Source organism: Ambystoma mexicanum, chromosome 9 (genome assembly GCF_040938575.1).
Source record: "Ambystoma mexicanum isolate Mex_15411 chromosome 9, UKY_AmexF1_1, whole genome shotgun sequence".
In the NCBI taxonomy this organism is placed as follows: domain Eukaryota; kingdom Metazoa; phylum Chordata; class Amphibia; order Caudata; family Ambystomatidae; genus Ambystoma; species Ambystoma mexicanum.
The window spans coordinates 1428945164-1428967546 of NC_090931.1; positions in this window are offsets into that span (position 1 = coordinate 1428945164).

Below are 22383 nucleotides of genomic sequence, written 5' to 3' on the forward strand. Positions count from 1 at the left end.
TAGTTCGTTTTTCTGTCATTAACAATCAGAACTGCTTTCTTTATTGGTGCACAAAGTATCCCAATCTCAGTGCACCCACCAGATGATGAACGTCTGGGGCCTGCAAATCACCCAGACCCTATCTACTCATTCCAGTCCCAAGAAAACCTGATAAAAGTAACAAACTAAAATTAAATGTAATTAGCAGTAATTTAGACACATTTGAGGTACGAAATGGAGAAAAGGGTCAGCAAGGAATGACTGAAAATGCAGCACTGACCACTGCATGCACCCACACAGACTACAGTGCCTCCAACGAAGGCTGCAGAGAAGGGGAGGCAGCCTGCCGAGCAATTGGTTCCAGAAAATAGTGGAAGTAACCAAGAGAAGTCAAGTGAGAAACCCAAGAGAGGGGGCATAGCAAAAGCCCTCAAAAGAACAGAAGGAGCCACAAAGGAACTCAGAGAAAACAAGCTCTGATAGATTATTTGTTCCCATTCATAGTCAGAGCAAAGAAACTGCATGAGGAACTGAAAAATAGAACTATAGAGACTAATAACGAGCACGCCAGCTCGAACACTGCTAACAAGCACCAGATCTACGACAGCCACACGTTGGGGAGATGAGCCAATGGCGGCCAGAGAACCTCGATAAAACTGCAAGAGGAGATGAAGAGAAACGAAAAACCTTTTCCTACCACAGCAATGCAGCAAAAGGACCCTGCTCCACCAAGACGCACAGAGTGGAAAAGCAGCACAGATGCATTTAGAGACAGTCATAGCAAACTATAGAAAAACGCTGAAATCAAGAGAAGCCCGTACAAAGATGACAATGAACTCCATGATTACCTGGACAGCACAGCCCATCTCGGAAACAACATATGGTACCAGCACATGAAGGAAGTAGGAGGAAGGCAGTCAGAAGGAGAATGCTTCGTCTGTTCTCTCCTGCCGTACAGCATGGGCAAATCCCAAATCTTCGTGGCTGTAGAAATTAATGTCCCCATAACACTATGTCACACGTAGCAATGTGCAACACCAGAGGACAATTTATGGGAAGAGACGCTTCACTGATATGGGCCACTGAAAAGGACTACCCAGACGAAGATGGCTACGTCCAGGACATTAAAACAAGAAACAGGGCGCACACCAGGAATCACGTGATCCGATACGAGAATCCTGACGTCAAAGGATCAGGAACACGATGGGTGACAACCCCGAGACTGAACTTTCAAGGAAAAACTGCAGAAGAGGCACAAATCTGGAAGAACAGAGGCCAAATGCAGATCTGGGAAACAGTGGTTTCCCCAAATGGATGGGCAGAAGTAGTGATCTGCCGAGCTTGGATGGTCCTTGGAGCCTGCAAAGAAGCAATAGAAAACTCAAAAACTATGCAAACCCCTATGGACAAAGCTAGTAAAGTTACTAACATGGGTCAAAGATAGAGGGGGACCCCTGCAGATAGTGCCACTGGAGAGCCCGAAATTATGCTTCAGAAACAATGGCACAAGGAAGATGGGAGAGAATCAAAACTGCTGATGAATCTTTGAAGCTCCAGGAATGACAAGGAACCGCAGTTATTATGGACCATTACTGGGCGTGTGGATCCAAGGCATACATAAGGCTGCCAAAAAATGGGGAGGCATATGCACACTAGTGAACCCTAAGAATGACCTGAAGTTGGACAGTTTCCCGAAAGCAGATGCTCATCTAAGAAGGAGATCTGTGGAACTGGTATCCAGGATGAAAAGGGAAAATTACTTTTCTCCCAAATCAGAAGAGGCATTCCAAGCAATCCCGTACGAACACAGGCTGTTCAGCCTCACCTCAACAGTATTCACAACCCTACTCCTGCCCCACATCCAAGTTGGAGTGAATGCTAAATGGTTGCAGATAACCAGATTGGAGTTATTGCAGACCAGCAATACCACTATAAAAAATTCAACGCGATCAAAGAAGAGCTGAGAGCAATCAGACTGATGACCCTCCAAAACAGATATGTACTTGACATGATCACAGCAATGGATGGAGGTGTTTGTGCAAAAATCGGAGAATCATGTTGCACATTTGTACCATCACACGATGAAGAAAATGGAACCCTAACAGAAGCCATAAGTATGTTGACAAACCAGATGATAGATGAAAGTGATGAAGTGAACGATGACAGCAGGTTTGGAGACCTATTCTCGTGGGTCCCACAATGGATGGCAGATATATTCAAGTTTCTGGGAGCTCTACTAGCAATGGTATTGCTAGGATTCTGTGTTATCAAGATAATCATTACACAGTGCCAGAAAACTGCAAAGAAAGCCATAGGGATTAAAATAATGGTTGATGTCGAACCAGGGTGGAAGCCCAGACACCTAACGGATGAAGAAATAAGACTGAGGGCCAGCAAATTTGCACCAGAAGGAACAAGGTTCACATACCCTAAGAAACGAAGAAGGTATGAAGGAAAATGGATCTACTGCAGCCCAAATGGACAATGCCAGCTAATGACATGGAACAAACATGTGAAAACAGCAGGGAGTTTGAAAGGAGTGATAAAAATATGGACTCCAAAGGCTCACATTCACACCATGTACAAACCCTGAAGACGATTAACATGACACTGAAGAATCAAACGAAATCAATGCAAAAGAGGTTGCAGAAGTGGTCGGTGAACCAACCAGAGGGGAGTGTAGGAGGTCCCAGACATGGCCTGCACCCCATCCGCTCATTGCGAGGTACCAGGAGCATAATCGCCAAGGTACGTGACGTATGAGGAGCAAATGAACCAACAAAGAGCTGCACTGGGACTCTGCCCAGTATACATCAGAAGATCCATACCTGTTGAAGCGCCCATAACCAGACAACCTTGGGCAGCACGGTACCCTATCAGACAGCTGTACCAGCCACTGATACGAAACGAAGAGTACCTTGAAGAGACCCAAAGAACCCTAATGGAAGGCCAGTGGAAATGACACAAGTGCCTGAACAGACTCGTGAATGAACAAAAGCAGCTATCGAAGATAGCACGCCAGTGCGAGTAACTACGAAAATAAATGTAATGGACACAGGAGAGACGATGTTAAAATGTGAGGAAACGTTGCTACAAGACAAGATGGAAGCAACCGACCTGTTAAACGTGTGTAAATAGGCTTGGAACGCAAGAAGCTAAAGATACCGATACTGCTTGCAATGCTTAGAAGATTAGAGCGGCAAGTGCCAACTATATATATCTACCTCTATAAGGCACATTATAGAAGTGCGACTCCATTTTGTAAAAGCAGAAATGTACCCAGGCTGCCAGAGGCCTGACAGGCCAAGTTTCGTAACTCAGCCAAAGGCAAGAGAAGGAGCGGAATCGACCGGCTCATGCCTAGGAAATCGAGGTCAACCAGACAAAGGGAGGAGAGCATCAGCTAACAAGACTCAAACTTCAGAGCATACCAGCCTGCCCCACGAAGGTCAAGATAAGGGGGGCCCACGCAGGTGGCGAGGCCGAAACAGAATTAAATGCACTAAAAGCTGGAAACTGAAGCAGATTCATGGTGAACTAACATGTGACCAGACAGGTGCGAAGAGGTACCACCGCCTGATGTCACCCAGAACCCGAGAATGCCATAACTTTTCCTAAGAAGCTACAGTTTCGAGGCCATACCCAGCCAAATAATTGACACATAGCCTTAAGATACTGATTGATGGAAGGGAGGTAGGGTGAAACTTGGGACACCAGGCACATGGGCGTCCATTCTGCCTGCTGCCAATTAAAATGGGGATTTATGTCTAGGGGTGTAACCTGCCCTATCACAATGGACCAAGTTATCTGGAGTCCTATAGATATTAGAACTAATAAGACGTCGTACTTGTAGTGACATCAATCACGTGTGGTGTAGTGGGATGGGTGTAGACGCCCACCCAATAAGCGTTATCCAATCCGCATGCCCCATTCTCATATATACAGATATAGCACCTTTTCCTAACCAATTATATTGCATGTCGAGTTTTTGTAGAGTTAGACGTCAATGACGAATATTGCCTATAAGAATTGCTGTTCAACTGAAGTTCGAAGAAGTCGGAGCGAGACAGGCGATCGCAATGCTGCCGATTTCCATTTGTTTCTGTTTGATGTAATTGTCATTAAACGGACTTCCCTTTGCCAATTTACCGAGTCCTCATTTTTGAGTCGTGTTGGATTAAGTGAATCCTGCACCCCCTGTCCTCACATGGTGCAGCTATCTTGTCTTACAAGTTCTAGAGGGTGAGCGCTGACCTATGGGCCCGTCAGTGAATTCCTCTCCTCCTGAACACACTTACTCAAGGTTTCTTGGTAAAACAATATTAATTTATTTACAGTCATTTAGAAATCATTCCACTAGCAACGAGCAGCTCAATATCACACTGATGCACTACAGTACCCAATCAATAAGTTTCTGAACAAGTTAGGCTCCCCAGAAGTGGGAGCAAAAGGACACTTCAATAACTTTAAAAGAGTAAAAGACAAGTTATAAGAATTAAACACTTACTTTAAGCAGGGCAAATAGTTTCAGAAGGCAATTCAATAGGCCTGGGCCAAAGTCAATGGATCAGTGTCTTGGATAGGATAGCACAGTTCTGGTAGTAAACGGTTAAGTCTTTGCCAATGTTCTCTGAAGTAGTTTGCACGAAAAAGAGTTATATGTTGGATTAGGAGCAAACAAGACTCCAAAGTTGGGAAAGTTTCATGACCTACCTTCCCCAGCATCCATTTCCTGGATTGTGCTCCTGCGCACCCCTCCCCCCGATTGGTTGGCGGCCGTGTGCAGGCCTTGAGCCTATGGGCCATTGTGCTCCTTCCTCACCACTTTGGCATTGAGATTTTTTCTCCCATTCATTCCAGCCTAGCTGCTACTCACCCAGCAGGGTGGCTGTCCTTGCCGGACAGTCAGCCAATCATACCAAAGTGCATTCAAGTCTCCTAGGAGACTAAGCACAGGGAGTTTCTGGCACCTCCCTTACTTCCTGTCCACCCCAGACAATCATGCGCCAGAGGCGATCTTCAGTACTGAAGCCCGCCAAAGGCAAAACGAACAAAGGGACCAAACCTGGTTTGGCGCGCAGAGGCAAACACTAAAAGACCTTTCCAAAAAGAAATGGCGAAAAAAAGTCGACCAGAACCTGTTTTTACACAGGGGGCTCAGACGCCATCTTGAAAAACATGGCTCTGGTGGATTTTAGCTACCGGAGCGTTTAAACAGGTTGCGGTCAGGAAAATCATGGTAATACCTCTGCCACCAGCCATTCTGAGAGGAAAGGCTAGCTTTTGAGTGCTACATGAGTTTTCTAAGCAAAGGGAATACTATGTATCCCCTCTAGCACTCTACTGTAAGGCAGGGTGTGCTGGGTCTAGCAACTGAAAAAGATTAGCAAAGCCATTTTAACTTTACATTCACTGGGAGACAGTCAGTGCCAGAGAAGGTATTTAAACTTTCAGAAGCCTGAAAGACATCCCTGTGCCACAAGAAAAGATGATGCCTTATGGAGTGGCCTAAAACTCCATATCTAAAGAACACAAAAATAAAACATCAAAATACAAGAGTTGGAAAAAAAGGCTCACTCTTTCCAGGTAAAAATTAAAGTCCTAAAAATCCAGCAAAGTTGCTGGCGGTTTCAAAAGGTAAGGGAAACTAGCACATTTATGAGAATTCTCCCCAACAGCAGTCAATTTATGTCAGGTTTCGTTAGTTAAGCTTCTTGTGCTCACTAGCACTAAAGGCAGAACACTAGCTCATTGACAGTTCTACAGGAAAATAAAAATGATCAAACTAAAAAGCGTTTAAAGGTTGAATTCTTAACTTTCGGCAAAACACTAATTGAAGAGTTAGTCTTGGAAGCCAAACGAAGGAGCAAGAGCAGGGTCAAACATTAGGGTGTGGCCGTTTTTTGCCAAAGCGGGTCACTTTCACGAGTCACTTAGTTGTGCAGCTCATAGTTTAGACACTGGCTGTTACACAACTTGAAAAACCACATTCCTCACTCTACTAGAGGGGTCACTAAAGCCAATCCCGATTTTCCCTTTGAAATCGAATGCAACGGGCTCCATAAAGCCTGGCTTCCCAACTCCCAGGGCCCAACACTTGAGCAAAAGGCTACGAACCACAAAAGGCACGTTGATATCACAGTTTGAAAATGAAAGCCTATTCGCAGGTTTAAAATTCCCCCTTTATTTAATTGGATTTAATTTTATTGGTTTGTTCAAACTTTAAAAACAAAACATTTTCCCTCCCTACCTCCTAATTGGATGGACTCATTTACAGTCCACAGGTATAGTACGCACACTTACACCCATTTAATATAGAATGTACACAGTCATGCTCGCCGAACTACAGCACCCAGAATGCAATTGCGCACATGTAAAAACCAAGAAAGCCATTTCTTAAAAGAGAGCACTTAAAACAGCAAGCAATAGGGGTGTGGCGTGAGGAGAGATCCTAAAATGTAGGTCACCTCAGGTAGGTCCAAAAACGCCAGGGCTAGAATACATACATTGGAAGACGTACCCCTCCAAACCAAAATATTTCAGGGCTTAAAATATGAACGCTAAAATATAACAATGCTTCACGGCTGACACACGGTAGTTCTTCCACATTAGCACAAACGCTGAACAGGAATAGCTCCACTCACGAAAAAAAGCCATAAAACGAACCCACAACAAACCTTAAACAATCGGCTGCAAAAGAAATGCACACACCCCGCACTTAACAATAATGCGAGCCACGTGTCTTGGAAGCCTCGAGTAGAAAGCGTCTGCTTAGAGGTCCGTTATATAGCCTTAGAGCGAGAGGGGGCGGCGAGGTGGGGCCTATTCCCCTCCCCAAGCCCACCCATCTCATAGATTAATTATGAGCCACACCTGGTTGAGGGGTGTAATAAGTGGAAGCAAAAACAAAAAAGGGCATTGAACAGACACAGTGGCTATTACTCAGAAGAAAGCGAAGACCGAGCTGGAGACTAGATATTACGGTCTGGAAAAATAAGCCCCTTTGCTGCTCCCAGGGCGCACGCCTTCAATGTGTATAACTGGGTGTACAGCCGGGATGTTCATGGAATCAGAGGGGCCATGAATAAGGAGGGGGCGCCGGCGGGCAGTCCTTGTAGCCGAGCCGTGCCAGTGCTAAAAAATGGGGAGCTGCCCCAATAACCTGTCAAAATACGGTCTTTATTTACAAGTACTGACCATGATGGTCCCAGGTACTTTCCAAACATTTTGCCGGCAAGCGGATTGAAAAGCAACTTGCAACAGTGCGTACATGGCTATAACCTGGGCATTTGTCCATCTTTGTACCATCACATTTGCTTATTCTCTTTGCCCCTTTCCTTTCCCTCCCAGGAAGGTGCAGAATGGGACATGTCTTCTTTTTGGCATAAAAATACTGCAGATTTATTTTCACAATATAATAAATTCAAAACACTGCAAACAACACAACTGTGTGAAAATTATTCCGAAGGTGTGGCGACTGCTCCGTGTCCAAAAACCTGCTTCCCCCTTTTCCGAAAAAAGTCCACAGTAGGCACAACTCCCCTAACCCTTTGTGTTCCTGGGCTGGGGGAGTGCCGTTTTTCCAGGGAAAGCTGAGGCCTCATTGCTACCACCAGAAACCCCCGCCGCTTAGGCCCCCAAGAGGCGCTGGTCCTGAGAAGAGCGAAGACCCTTCCGTCTTTCCCATGGCTCATTCGGGGACTGTATCTTGCCACTGATCACCAAAACACTGCCTCGCCGTCCCGCGATGCCATCGGCCAGGCCCTGCCATACCGCTGCCCCTTATGTAGGGTGGGTGGGTGGAAAACAAAAAACAAGTCTTCTGGAGTGGCGGACATTCCTTCTGCTTGGGGCTGGATGCTCCTGCAGCAGGACACTCGCTGGCTTATATGCCGCAAGGCACGCCCCCTTCCTTTGTCGCCTTCGCAGGCTTTTCCTTAGGTTTGGCGTGCTTGCCACTGCCCTCCCCCTTACCCAGGGGGGGAGGGAGGATGACCCTGCCCACATTATCCGGGTGCCTCCTCCATATTTCCTCCGTCGTCACCTCCACATTACCCATTCCAATGGAAGGTGCCAGCCCAGGTTTGAACTTTGCATTGTGGGACTTGTATTCTTGGGTTTATCCCGGGAGCGGTATTCCTGATTTCCCCACTACAAACCCAGGACAGGTAGTTCATAATGGGCACATTGGGAATACCACTCCCAGAAAAATAACAGGACTACAGTTCCCACGATGCAAAATTAAAACCAGGACTGGACTAGCATCTTCCAAATGGAACAGAGCACGTTGGCGTGTATTATGGTCAGCTGCTATGTTGTTGGTGCCCAGGCCTATTTTATTTTTAATCCCAGACAAACTCTCAAGTTTCCCTTTGCCATCCCTGATAAAGCCACCTGCTCCTATTGTTTACCTTGTTATACAGGGACTTGTAGTTTTCCTAAATTTAAATTGGGGAAAAAAACTTACAAATCCCAGAATTCAAGGGAAAAGGGGAACCTGGTGGCATTCTTAAGCATGACAATAGGAAATCTCTGTCGTACTGGATGTCGCCTTTATCTCTGGCTAATCTGAGTATTAGGTTGCGGTCTCTAAAGTTCAGTAATTTGGCAATGATGGGGCGGGGTACTGCTCCCGGGATTGGGCGATTGGTTGGGATTCTGTGCACCTATTCCACAACGAACAGCAGAGAGAAAGCAGCCGCTCCGAAAATATCTTTGCACATCCGTTCTACAAAGTCTTCCACCTTTGATAGGGCTTGTTGTTCTCTTACCCCCACCAGTCTGATGTTATTGAGGCAGCTGGACCCCTCGAAATCCTCATTTTTAGCAACAATTTCCTTCACCTGGTGCTCTAGTGACGTTACTTTAGTCGACAGGGATGAGGTGTTGTCTTCCAAGTCTGAGACCCTCTGTTCAACGGTGTCCAGTCTTTCACCGTGCTATCTAGGCAGTGCTGTATTTGGTCCACTTTGGATGAGAGGGTGTCAATTTTAGAATCGAGATTGCCTATGCCTGCCTCGAGAAGTATTTCTCGTATGTCGAGGGTTGGGGGGCGGCGGCTAAATATCTTGCTCCATATCTGGTGTTAGGGCAGACTCGTGGTTTGGTTGCTTAGGAGTTTTGGCTACGGCCGCAATCTCAAATGTCAGTTTACGTTGTGATTTATTCGTCTTGCCCATAGTGGAGATAGTGTCCTCACGGTGACATGTCAAGGCAGTTAGGGGGGGCGGAAGGATTTCCTGAGTGATGGATCGTGTGCTCTTTGGGTTTGGTTGTCCAGTTATTGGAGGATGTTGCTGTGGGTGTTGACTGGGTCTCCCGGCATAGGGGTTATATTCATTAGGGATAGCTAAGATCTTGTGTCCCGGGTTTGGCGAGTTTCTGTGGCCGGTGCTTTTCAAGTCTGGCCAGTGCGTTGATGGACGCTGCGCGGGCAAGCTTGGTGGGAGATCACGTGGAGCGGCTGATACTCTGCCCACTGCCTGATTGGGTTGGGTTTTGGTGAGGTTTTCAGGCAGTCTCTGATTTGTGGGCTAGGCGCAAAGGGCCTTTCTAATTTCAGTTGTCACAACCTGACCTTCCTTATGTAGTTCTTCTCCCAATGAGGAATCGGGGTCCTATCTCAACTTTTGTGAGTGCTTTTTATTGTAGGAGGGGGTCACAGGCTGTGACGTGGGTGCTGCTGCCACTGGCGGCCGGAGGAGTCCCTTCTCTCCCCTACCAGTCCGTTCGTTATGTTGGCGTGTCGTGAGCAGGTGGGAGTTGCCCGAAATTGTGGGATCAGCTGGCTGTTCTGGCCTGCACGGTGTATCTGGAGGGGGGGAGCCCAAACCGCCTGTCCCTGAGGGACCAGAGGCCCATGGTCAGTAGTAGTGTTCTTGAGGGTGGGGGGGCTGGATGAGGGGTGTAGGGATCCGGGACTGTGCGATCGGGCCGCTCCGCTGCAAGGGCCACTTCTACCCGTGTGCGGCGTGGCTTCAGGAGCATCTCAAGATGGTGCAGGAGGGGCCACACCAGACGTCGGTCCTACCTTACTCCTGGTTGTGTGTCTCTGGGCCACGGTGGACTCCGCCTCTCTGCCACCTCCTCGATGTTATGCAATGTCCACAGGCCGGCAGCGCCCAGCAGTGCTCTGCGCTGCTTTCCACTTGGGGGTCTGGGCTGTCTGTTCGGCTGGGCGGGCTCGTGACTGCCTCCACCCTGTAGGTCGTTTTGGGGTGCGGTCAAGGCACTGCTCAGCGGTTCATGGGGTGACGGCGAGGGCCGTGGTCGGGGGGACCCTCCAGCAGGGGCACGTCTGGTGCTTGGCCTCGATGTCGTAGCCACTCCGTGCTGCAGTAGATTCGAGGCCCTTCCCCCACTGCCTCTACGTCGATCGAGATGTTAGAGGATGGAGCTGCACACAGTGTCCAGCTGACGGTTCACAGGACTTCTCGGGGCGTTCAAGTGGCACCCTTCGATGATTGAGGGGAGTTTGGAAGTTTGCATAGCAATATTTTCAGGTTCTTTCTCTGGGTCTGTACGGAGCTCGCTAGTGAGCCACCATCTTGGATGGTTCTCTAGCGCCCTCTCATACTTAAATATATTGTCAATCAAAGCAGGTGGAAATGCAGTGCTTTGGTTGACAGTATATTTAAGCACAGAGTAGCCGCTCAGTACATGGAGCTGCAGTGTGAGCGCACGCTCCATGCGGAATTAGGTTGCTGTGTTGCTGTGTACCGACAGCAGGGCGCAGGGATCTAGCACCTATCTTCGCACTGAAAAATCTGGCACATGGTGCTGGCAGACCTGGGACAGGCACTGACTGCACTGTAAGTGAACGCTCATGGAGTGTTCACTTGCAGTGCAGCTTCCTTTAGTGTGTGGGCCATGAATTCCTTGAATATACTGTCATCAAAAACACTGTATTACCTCCTCGTCCCAGTGAGTACAAGGCCCGCTGGCCGCAGTCCGATCCATTTCCCAGCAAAAAACAAAACCTATTTTGCCCTGTGTCTCCTTATCCCCACCACATCCAAGGTGGGACCATAGAAACCCAGACAACGTGAGCGCTTCCTGGGTTGTTTTGTCTGTCTTCGGACAGACCCTGCAACACCTGTCAGAAGACACTCAAGTAGCAGTCTCATGGAGTTAATGGGTAAGGAGGGATAAGGCAGCCTGCATAGCAGACGCGCCACACACATGTCACACGGCGGAGCGGGTGCATTGCCAGCAGATGTCGGCCCCTGTTAGGTGGCATGTAATGGTATATTGAGAAGCCACCCTCAACACAGGGAGTCCCTTCCTTCCCCACTCAAGTGTTTATTCAGCAAACTGTTTAACAGGTTATTTTCTTTAGCGCTGTCTCAGACACATATTATGCCCCTTGGATCCCTCTCCCCAGAGCTAACAATGATCCAAGAACCAGGCTGGTGTATGGAAAATATATTGGGATTTATTTAAATTAACAGTAATAGAAATCAGCACGAAAATATCGAAAACATCACTTTATCCATGGCACAACACAATCAACGTCGCTCAGCATAAATAAATCACAAAAGTGAGTTAAAAAGAATACAGACACAATTCTTCCCTTTCTGTAAATCTCACTTCACAAAATAATTACCCTCATCAATAATATAATTTCACCCCAAACATTTGGTTGAAAATAAACACAGGATGATTTATCGCTTTGTTTTTCAGACCCTCCCCCATTGCTTCGGTCTATGTTGGGAAGTCAGACAGATACATTTGAATGCTTTGGGGAATTTGGGATTTCAGACCCACCTTACTGAAATGCCTGTGTTGGGGAAGCTGGATAAAAAGGTTGGACTGATTTAAAAACAAAGGCACCCTCTTCCTTCTAGAAGTCAGGGTCAGCTGGACAACAAGGATTACCCAATTCAATTATAGGCTATAGTTTTCAGCACACACTGGCAAGTGAGCTTTGTTAATTTCGAACATTTTAACAAAATTCACCCCGTAGTCTTCTGCCAAATGGGGAATTCATTAAATTAATATTTTTGGTTACATAGGCTAAGGATCTACACAGTTTTGCCCCCTCCACCCACTATAAAGGGAAATGATTCAAGGCAAGCAGACATCCCCCACCTTCTGGTTTTCCAGGGCTTAGTTCTACTTACATAGCAAGCCTCTGTGTGAGGTTCAGGAAAGCCAGCTGCATGTCATGACACTCTGGAAAGATAAGGCAGGGGTCTGGTCACTCCACTCTGAAAGATGGCCTCCCGCTCTCCACCACAGGACCCAGTCAGCTTTGAGGCCTTCCTAGAAATGAATTGCTCCACCCAGGTGCACTCTCACGAATCTCCTTTGGTGTCTCCTTACAGCTGCCAGATGTCAAATTTCAGCAGCCTTCCTGTCTTTCTCCTTTTTCTGTCACCTGGTTTTTGTCTGTCTCCTGTCCTAGTGTAGTCCCCCTTATATAGCAAAAATGACAACACCAATTTTACAATCTTGGGTAAGTATCCAGCAATAATCCCTACCACTAGGATTGGACAGTTACTCCTCTCTCTCCACCCAACCCTGTCTCCAAGTCAAGATTGGTTTAGGGGTTTGGAGCAGCACATGTCTATTCCCATTTGTTATCACCCTTTTGTTTTCCTTTCAACTTTTTGGCAAAAACTAGTTATGTATCACAACTTCATAATTGTACTAGCAAATGCCATACCAACCATATTTTCTGTTTTAGCTGATCATGGAGAATTAGATAAGCCGACCACCAAATCCGTAAAATGTAACACGGCCATGTGGCACGTTTCTGTCATTTCCATAAAAAGCATAACAGTTATGAAGAGGTAAGTTATTAAGCACATTCCTAATTTCATTTTCCACCTTTTCACAAAGTCTCACATTTGGAACAATTTCAGATCAGTCACAAACCTAGTCTAACTGGCCATTACAGTTCTCAGGGTCACAGGTAGATGCATTTTATATCCCCAAAATCGCCTGGAAATCACATAAAAAAGGGTACCAAAATGAAATCAAAACACAGTATGGTTGCTGCGGAAAAGGCCTAAATTATAATAGTCCTTATAAATGAATTGGGAATGTTCATGTTCAGCAAATGGGAGGTCTGCTTCAAGGCCTTCTGCAGCCTGGGGCCTCAATACCTTCAACTCTCTCTTCCTAAATATCTTCTTTCTCTGATTCTTCACTCAACCACCTCCAACTCCCTCAGGGTCAGTCGCTTCTCCAAGCAATGAGTTGGTTGTAGATCTCTTTCTTCGGCTGGGGCCTCCCTCTGGAACAACCTCCCTACCTTCCCGAAACTTGAGGAGAACCATCTCCGATTCCGGAAGCCCCTCAAAACCTTTCTCTTTGCCTCTGCTTTCTCTCCTCCTCTCCCATGCGGAATCTCCTGGCTGAAACTGAAACTGCACTGGTTACCTGGCCACCCAATGATCTTGGGCCCAGGTCCCCTCCCCAGCCAGTCGCACACCTGCACTGCCCCCTGGAAACCCCTGCACTTGGGGACTGTTTTCTGTATCCCTACAATCCCACTACCAGCATTGACACCTGATGTCTGCACTTACCCTTGCACTTGACACCAGCTGGCCACACTTTTACTTATTGTTATTTATTCTACTATCCCATGTACTGCACTGTCCCCTCCAGCTCCCCCCACACTTTTCCCCTTCCCATGCACTTGCGCGATCTGAATGACACCTGTCCTAGTAGGATTGTTGTCTCTGTCCCACTCCCTTGCCTCGTCGCGCCTTGAAACACTTGTGTATATGTGTGTTATAAATGCCATATCATTTCAGATAATATCATATCCAGCCCATCCATCTGTCTCACTGGGCCAGCCTTGACCAGATTTTTTTTTCATCTCTGTGAAGTTGGTAATTTGCTCTTTGAAGTGGCTGCCCCCATTTTCACACACATTAGTCGTGCTTCAGCCAAGGATGAATTTCATTGAAGCCCCTGCTTCCAGAGCCAGCAGGTTTGGAAGACATTGGGCTTTCAACACCTTCAGCAGCACATTTTATTGTGGCAGTCCTTAGATGGGCGATGTGACATTGTGAAGTATGGAATTATAGTCGGAGACAGGCAATTGCTGAAACAATATTTATTCACTGGTTTAAGGTAGCAATGTTGGAGGAATAACTATCAAGTCTCCCGGTTAGCTTCACCGGAGTCTTGGCCTCCTGTAGTATGGCAACTTTAGTCCTGGCTTGGTCCTATCTCGAGCCGCTGTTCGGATAGGCCCACCACTCTGGTTCTCTCTCTTCTCTCTTCTCCGTGTCCTGTGGAAGGAGAACAACCCATTAGTCTCGTTTGGCGCGCTTTTAACACCCCTGGAGGTTTCAAGCCCCCACCAATCACTGAGGGTCTGGGTTAACCCCCTTCTCATTGGTTCCTGGGACGTGGTCCCGCCCCTCTTAAGGGTTGCCATCCTGAGGTGTCGCTGTTCCCGTTCCCCTTGTGGTGGTGGGTGGTTGCGTTGGCCACGCGGTTGTGGCTGCGCTGTGTAAGGACGCATCCGGATGCTGGGCGTCCATCCCCAGTAATGTGCAGCTCTGGCATCGTCAGGAGTATCACGGGGGTGGCGAGTCGGGCGCCGTTCTCCCGAATCTTGATGTCCTCGTGTGCACTGTTTCCCCGGACCGGGGTGATCAGGTGAGTACCCGACGGCCCTCGCTGCGGTCCTGCCGCGGTTACCCGCAGCGGGTTTCTCTTCCCTTGCCTCCTTTGCCGTAAGTGAAAGGGCGGACATGGCAGCGCCTCCTAACTCGTGCGGGTCGGCAACATGCCGCGGCACCAGTCGAGGTGCAGCTTCACACATCCCCACCCCAATCCCAGGCCGTTCGGGCCAGGGTGCACATCTCGACAGATAGTCAGCCACCAGCTGGAACCTAGCGGGCCTGTGCAACGTGACGAAGTCGAAAGGCTGAAGGGAGAGAAACCAGCGGAGCACCCTCTGGTTCGTGTCCTTATGTTGAGCCAGCCACTGGAGGGGGGCATGGTCGGTGTACAGAGTGAACCGGCGACCCAACAGATAGTACCGAAGTGAGTCAACGGCCCACTTGATGGCCAAACACTCCTTCTCAATTGTTGAGTAAGCCGCTTCATGGGGCAACAATTTCCGACTGATGAAGCACACCGGTTGTAGGTCCTCCCCATTCATCTGGGATAATACAGCACCCAGGCCCTGGTTCGAGGCGTCCGTTTGTAAAAAGAAATGTTTCTGGAAGTCCGGGCAGCAGAGGACCGGGTTGGATGTGATCCTTCGTTTTAGGTGTGCTATGGCGTTCAGGGCGCTCGGGTTATTGGTCAGGTTGGGGTTCCCCTTGAGCCTCAATGCATCCGTCAAGGGAGCGGCTATCGAGGAGAAGTCAGGGATGAATCTTCGGTAATACCCAATCAACCCCAGGAACGCTCGTATTTGCTTCCTGTTGGTGGGAGTCGGTATATCATGGATAGCCTGCGTTTTGGATAACTGCGGTTTCAGCACTCCCCCACCCACTATGTGGCCCAGATATTTGGTTTCGTGGGTTCCCATCGTAGTCTTCCTGGGGTTGATATGTAGTCCTGCCTTCTGTAAATCAGCCACTACTAGTTCTAGGTGGTTTAGATGTGATTCCCAGGATTGGCTGTATACCACAATGTCGTCCAGATAGGCAGCAGCGTATCCGGCATGCGGTCTCAGTATGATGTCCATCAATCTCTGGAACGTGGCGGGTGCCCCGTGGAGGCCAAAGGGCAGGACTTTATACTGATATAAGCCTTGTGGAGTGGAAAAGGCAGTTTTCTCTCTGTCCTGGGAGCGAAGGGGTATTTGCCAATAGCCCTTGGTTAAGTCTAAAGTACTTAAGAAGCTGGCTGCTCCAAGGCCCTCCAGGAGTTCGTCCATCCGAGGCATTGGATAGGCTTCGTATCGGGATACCGCGTTCAATTGTCTATAGTCCATACAAAAACGGACCGAGCCATCCGGTTTAGGGACGAGTACTATGGGGGACGACCAAACGCTGACAGAAGGCTCGATGATATCCATCCTTAGCATCTCATCCACCTCGGAATTGATGATGGTTCGCCTGGCTTCGGGTATCCGGTATGGTCTAAGCCTCACAGGTGGTCCGGGATCTGTTTTGATTGTATGCTCCAGAACATCGGTTCGTCCAGGTAAGGCGGAAAAGGCATCCGCATAAGGGAACAGCCTATCCCTGATGTCCGTCTTCATTTCGAGGGTTAGGGCATCTCCCCAATTGACTGAACCCAGTGTATCAGGAACGGTGTTTAGGATCTCATCCGGTTTGGTTTCCTCGATACATACAAAGGCACCCAGAAGAGGCTTATTCCATTTTTTTAGAAGGTTGACGTGATAGACCTTTTCTGGGGTGGTACGATCAGGTTGGTGTACCCGGTAGGTTACTGGGCTTAGTACATCAGTAATCTTGTACGGCCCTCTCCATCTAGCCAATAGTTTGTTGGCGCTGGTAGGCAGGAGTACCAATACCTGGTCCCCTGGGTTGAAGGTTCTCATTCGGCTCCCCTTGTTATAATTCCTTTCTTGAGTCGTTTGGGCATGTCCAAGGTTGTCTTGGGCCAGTGTACGTAGTGCGGTCAGGTGTTCCCTTAACTCTTCCGTATATTCGGTTAAAGATACTTCTTCAGTGGATTCCCATTCCTCTTTAACCAGGTCTAGTATTGTTCTAGGTTGTCTCCCAAACAGTAGCTCGAAGGGAGAGAAACCGGTGGACGACTGGGGGGTGTCTCTTAACACCATTAACACCAGGGGGATCACCCTATCCCAGTTTTTCCCGGCTGGTCCCGTCACCCTTCTTAACATTTTCTTAATTGTTTGGTTATAACGTTCCACCAGCCCGTCCGTCTGGGGATGATATACTGAGGTTCTCAACTGGTTGATCTGGAACTGTCCACACACTTGTTTTAGGAGGGTAGACATGAAATTGGTACCTTGGTCGGTGATTATCTCAGAGGGTATCCCTACTCGGGCAAAGAATGGAATTAGCTGGTCGCACAATACCCGGGCCGATGTTCCCTTTAGGGGAAAGGCCTCTGGATACCGAGTAGCGTAATCGACTACGACCAGTAAGTATTTATAGCCGCGGCTGGCTGGTTCCAGGGGTCCCACTATGTCCATGCCGATCCTCTGGAATGGGATTGAAATGAGGGGCATTTTCTGTAGCGGTGCCTTTGCGGGTAGAACCCCGCTAGTCAATTGGCAGGTGGGGCAGTTCTTGCAATATTGGGCGACCTCCCCATAAATGCCTGGCCAGTAAAACCTCTTGAGTAGGTTTTGTTGGGTTTTAAGAGAGGCCATGTGACCCCCACATGGATGGTTGTGGGCCAACTGTAGCACTATAAGACGGTGGCTCTTCGGTAGCACAAGTTGTTCCTTTATGACATCGTCATCACCCTTATACCTCCGGTATAGGAGACCTTGTTTTAGTAGAAACCCTGGGCCTCTGGCTAGGTTGGGTTCCCCTTCCCGTGCGGCCCTTTCCATGGCCACTCGTAGGGTGGGGTCGGTTAGGGTCTCCCCCCTTATGGTGTCTTCGTTACCTTCGAGCTTCCAATCGATAGGCCGGGTCATATAACTGGCCTGACACCATGCCATCCGGGTCCGTCTCTTTCGCCCAGGTGGTGTCTCCTGGGAAATGGGGTCCGTCCCTGCAACCTCGGAGCTGGGTGTGGATTGCCCTTCCCTTACATCCCTTAATGTCTGATCGAAACTGGGGAGGTCGGTTCCAATAACCACCGGGGTGGGAAGACAAGGCAGGACGGCAACCCTCAAGGGAGAGGAGGTTTTATTTAAGTCAATCACTACATCCTTCATCGGGTAACACTTGGTGTCCCCGTGAATGCATCTGATAGGTACGGTTATGTTAGGTAAGCAGGGAGTTTTACTCACGGTTGGTGATATAGCGGTCTGCCTGCTGCCGCTGTCCAAAAGTGCCCGTGATGGCCTTCCGTCAACCCGAATGTCCACCACATATGGTCCTGGGGTGCCGTCCTCATCTATCGGGTTCAGATAGCCGATGTCCATGGGTTCACCCGTTCTTCTCCTGGGACAAAACCGGGCTATGTGGCCCCACTCGTTGCACTCATAGCACTGCGGTTGCTTGTAACCAGGGGTCGGTGCTGGGGCCTTCTCCTCGCTTCCTGGTCTCTTGTCCTCGGGTCTCCTGGTGTTCTCATCGGGGGGGGGTCTCCATCTTATCGGCAAGGCACGGTTACCCCTAATCACATGGGGTTCGGGTATTGGGATGGCGATCCGGGCTGACACCCCTGTAGGTGGTAGCCTGAAGTGGCCGGCCTTCTGGTATGCAGATGCAATATCCACAGCCTCAGTTAGGGTGGGCCGATGGTGCTGCCTGACCCATTTCTGCATCTGGCCGGGCAGGGCTTCAACAAATTGTTCCAGAATAATTTTATCGATCAAGGGTTGGTTAGCGGGGTTTGGAGCCAGCAACCACTTCTCGGCTAGATCCTTTATCCTATAGTATAGTTGGCGTGGACTCTCCCCGGTCCTGAGCCTGGTTTCCCTCAGTTGGATCCGGTATGCCTCGTCATCCAGGCCTAAGCGGTCTAGTACGGCAGCCTTGATCTCTCCGTACGGTGTGTTGCCGTTGGGGTTTACCGCCTGGTAGGCGCCCTGCATCACCCCCGACAGTAGGGGGGCGACATACTGGCCCCACCGGTCCGGAGGCCACTGGGCGTTTCTGGCTATGCGTTCAAAACTAGTAAAGAAGAAGGCAGGATCCTCCCCATCCCTATACTTTTGTAGGAGGGCCGAGGGCACCAGTGGTTGATTTCTAGTACTGGCCACTGCATCGGTGAGACGGGACATGGTCTCATGCTGTTTATCCTGTGCGGTGGTCAGTATAGTGCCCTGCAGCTGGATGGCTTGTTGAAAGGCTTGCCGATCCGCAGCTGCTTGTTGTGACTGCATTTGTACCATCTGTTGCAATTGTTGTTGGCCCTCGGACAGGGTCTTTATCAAAGACTCCATAGCGCTGTCTAAAATCCCACCTTCGTCGCCAGTGTGAAGTATGGAATTATAGTCGGAGACAGGCAATTGCTGAAACAATATTTATTCACTGGTTTAAGGTAGCAATGTTGGAGGAATAACTATCAAGTCTCCCGGTTAGCTTCACCGGAGTCTTGGCCTCCTGTAGTATGGCAACTTTAGTCCTGGCTTGGTCCTATCTCGAGCCGCTGTTCGGATAGGCCCACCACTCTGGTTCTCTCTCTTCTCTCTTCTCCGTGTCCTGTGGAAGGAGAACAACCCATTAGTCTCGTTTGGCGCGCTTTTAACACCCCTGGAGGTTTCAAGCCCCCACCAATCACTGAGGGTCTGGGTTAACCCCCTTCTCATTGGTTCCTGGGACGTGGTCCCGCCCCTCTTAAGGGTTGCCATCCTGAGGTGTCGCTGTTCCCGTTCCCCTTGTGGTGGTGGGTGGTTGCGTTGGCCACGCGGTTGTGGCTGCGCTGTGTAAGGACGCATCCGGATGCTGGGCGTCCATCCCCAGTAATGTGCAGCTCTGGCATCGTCAGGAGTATCACGGGGGTGGCGAGTCGGGCGCCGTTCTCCCGAATCTTGATGTCCTCGTGTGCACTGTTTCCCCGGACCGGGGTGATCAGGTGAGTACCCGACGGCCCTCGCTGCGGTCCTGCCGCGGTTACCCGCAGCGGGTTTCTCTTCCCTTGCCTCCTTTGCCGTAAGTGAAAGGGCGGACATGGCAGCGCCTCCTAACTCGTGCGGGTCGGCAACATGCCGCGGCACCAGTCGAGGTGCAGCTTCACAGACATCCAGGCTAGAAGTGGGAGATTTCTTTTATGAAGGTGTGACCACAGCCAGAAACAGGTTTTCCTTGGGCTGACATTTTTTTCATGAAGACAAAGTGGCTCTTCAAATGTCACTGGAGTTTTGTGGGTGAAACATAATATACATTGCTCTTTGTCAACCCACACATCATGATTTGTTTTCCTGACATTGTTCTGTGAGCAGTGATGTTTCTTTCAGTTTTATTTATTTGCAAAATCGTTTTTGTATGCACTTTTTAAAAATACTGTTTTCCATGTGACAGGGATCTTTGATTCCTCCCTTTTTTGTCAATTAAAATAAATGCTGTTTGTCCATTGGTAATGACAGGTAGGCCCCTTTCCATATGGCTCTTTAACTTTACTTGAAAAACAAAAGAAAAATCCAGGCCGTTTTTGTTTCAGTGTTTAAATTCCTACCATTCATGTGAAAGGGACTTGGGGCCTTTAAATGCACCCCACATGCATAAGACCATAAAGGGAGGACGCCACTAGGGGACCATCAACGCGGGCAGGCACTTCCTGTGGCTCTTTAAACAGAGCTTGGCTGCTGTCAGGTAAGTCGTACCATGTGGAGGGTGTGGAAAGTCCTGACTGCTATATTGCCTGCCAAGCCAGAGAGGGGTCGCTCTAGATCCCCAAAGGGACATAGAAAGTGTGAACACAAGCACGGACATTGCTCTCCACCTGTTCCGGCTCAAGCTCCTGATATCCCTTGGGACAAGATTCACGCCTTGATGGAGGCCACAATGGTTTCGCCCTTGGCTAAGCATTTTCCCCAGCCTTTGGGGGCCGGGGAACCCCTCGAAGCCTCAAAGAAGAAAATCCTGGATGAGGGATTGGAGGTGCCCTTGGGGGACCAGAAGGAGGCATTGAATTATGGGGGAGATGAATACATCTCAAGAGACATGATGGCAGAAATATTAAGAGTGTGTGTGCCACAACCTAGACATTTGGGAGGAGGAACTATCCACATAGGTGGATGCAAATATAAAGCAACTGAAGACCCCTCACAAATTGGGTCTACTAGTGCTCACTAGAAATATTGGCGGCTTTAAACAAAGAGTGGGGAGAGCCGGATAAATTGGGGGTGCTCAGATCCCTCATGAAGCTATACCCACTAAAAATGTTGATGGTGAATACCCAGCCACTGTCAAGATTGAGTCACTTGTACCGACTTTCTCGGGGCCGAACAGCAGTATCCTCAGAGGACGCAGCTCCTGGTGACTCAGTAGACACAAAGGTGGAACCAGCCTTACAAAGGTCTCATGCATCCACTAACTTCACCATCAGAGATTCTACCTAGGCTACCCACTGTCACGCACAGTCTGCTGACTGATTTTGCAGCAGTATGGAAGGCCGCAGAGGATGGATCTGCTTGTTCGGATAAGCTTGCAATAAAGGAACAGCAGGAGCAGCTCTTGTCCGATAAGATTGGCCGTGCTGTCATCAGCAGCCACGGTGGGGACTAGACAGCAGTTTTGGCTTAGACTTCTTAAAGTAGATGCAGCCCAGAAAGCATCCCTGTTAAGGCTTCCTTTTCTGGTTCAAAAGCTGTTAGACCCAAAATTGACTAAATTATGAAAACAGGCACAGGATGATAGCAACCTATCACTACCAGTTCAGCCAAGAGAACGATCTGTTTGGACGGCCCCATCAAGATTCCTCAAGACCTCGCCAATGCCACAACCCTAGAGGGTAGTGGTAGGGATAGAGGCACAGTGGTGTTTCATGCCAACAAAGACCCCAACAGTCCTGAAGATAGACCATCCGTCCTGACTATCAGAGGTCCCCCCAGTCGGTAGCTGGTGGGAGGTAGGACCCAGGTTTTCCTCAGCTAGAAGACTGCCTCTGTTTCCAACCAGTGGGTCTTGGAAATCATTCAGGAGGCTACAAGAACGACTTCTGTGGGAAACCACTGTCACCAAGACTAAGGTGTGCACCAACCTCTCGTCTACCGGAAAAACAAGTGGTTCTGCACTAAGACATGAAAGATTTGATAGAGAAGGGGGCAGTGATAGAAGTCCCTCGAGAAGAATGGAGCGGGGAATTCTCCATATTGTTCCTCGTACCAAAATCTTCTGACGACTTTCAATGTGTCCTGATCTAAAGGAGCTAAACGCCTATGCCCAACATACCGCCTTTTGGATGGAGTCAGTGGTCTTCATTTGCACTATTCTGTGCCTACGGGAGTTTATGGTCCTCATAGATTTAAGAGACACACACTTTCATCTCCCTATTTTCGAGTGACACTAGCAGTTTCTATGATTCCTGGTGGGTGTCAATTGTTTCCAATTCGTGGTGTTACCGTTCTGCCAGAAGACAGCGCTGAGGGTATTTACAAAAGTGTTGGTACCACTAGTGGGTCTCTTGCATGAGAAGGGATTGCAGTCCATTCATGCATAGACTATTTGATCTATTCCCCTTCAGAGGCCCAGACGGTGGTGGATGTCTAAATCTTATGCACTCTCCTGGAAACACATAGGTGGAGGATACACTACGAAAAATCACAGCTGACACCGTCCCAACGAGTGGGGTTCATAAGGGTCATTTTTGGTACCGTCCAGAACAGGGTGTTCCTTCGTCCGAGGTGGGCACTGAAGATGAAGAATCGAC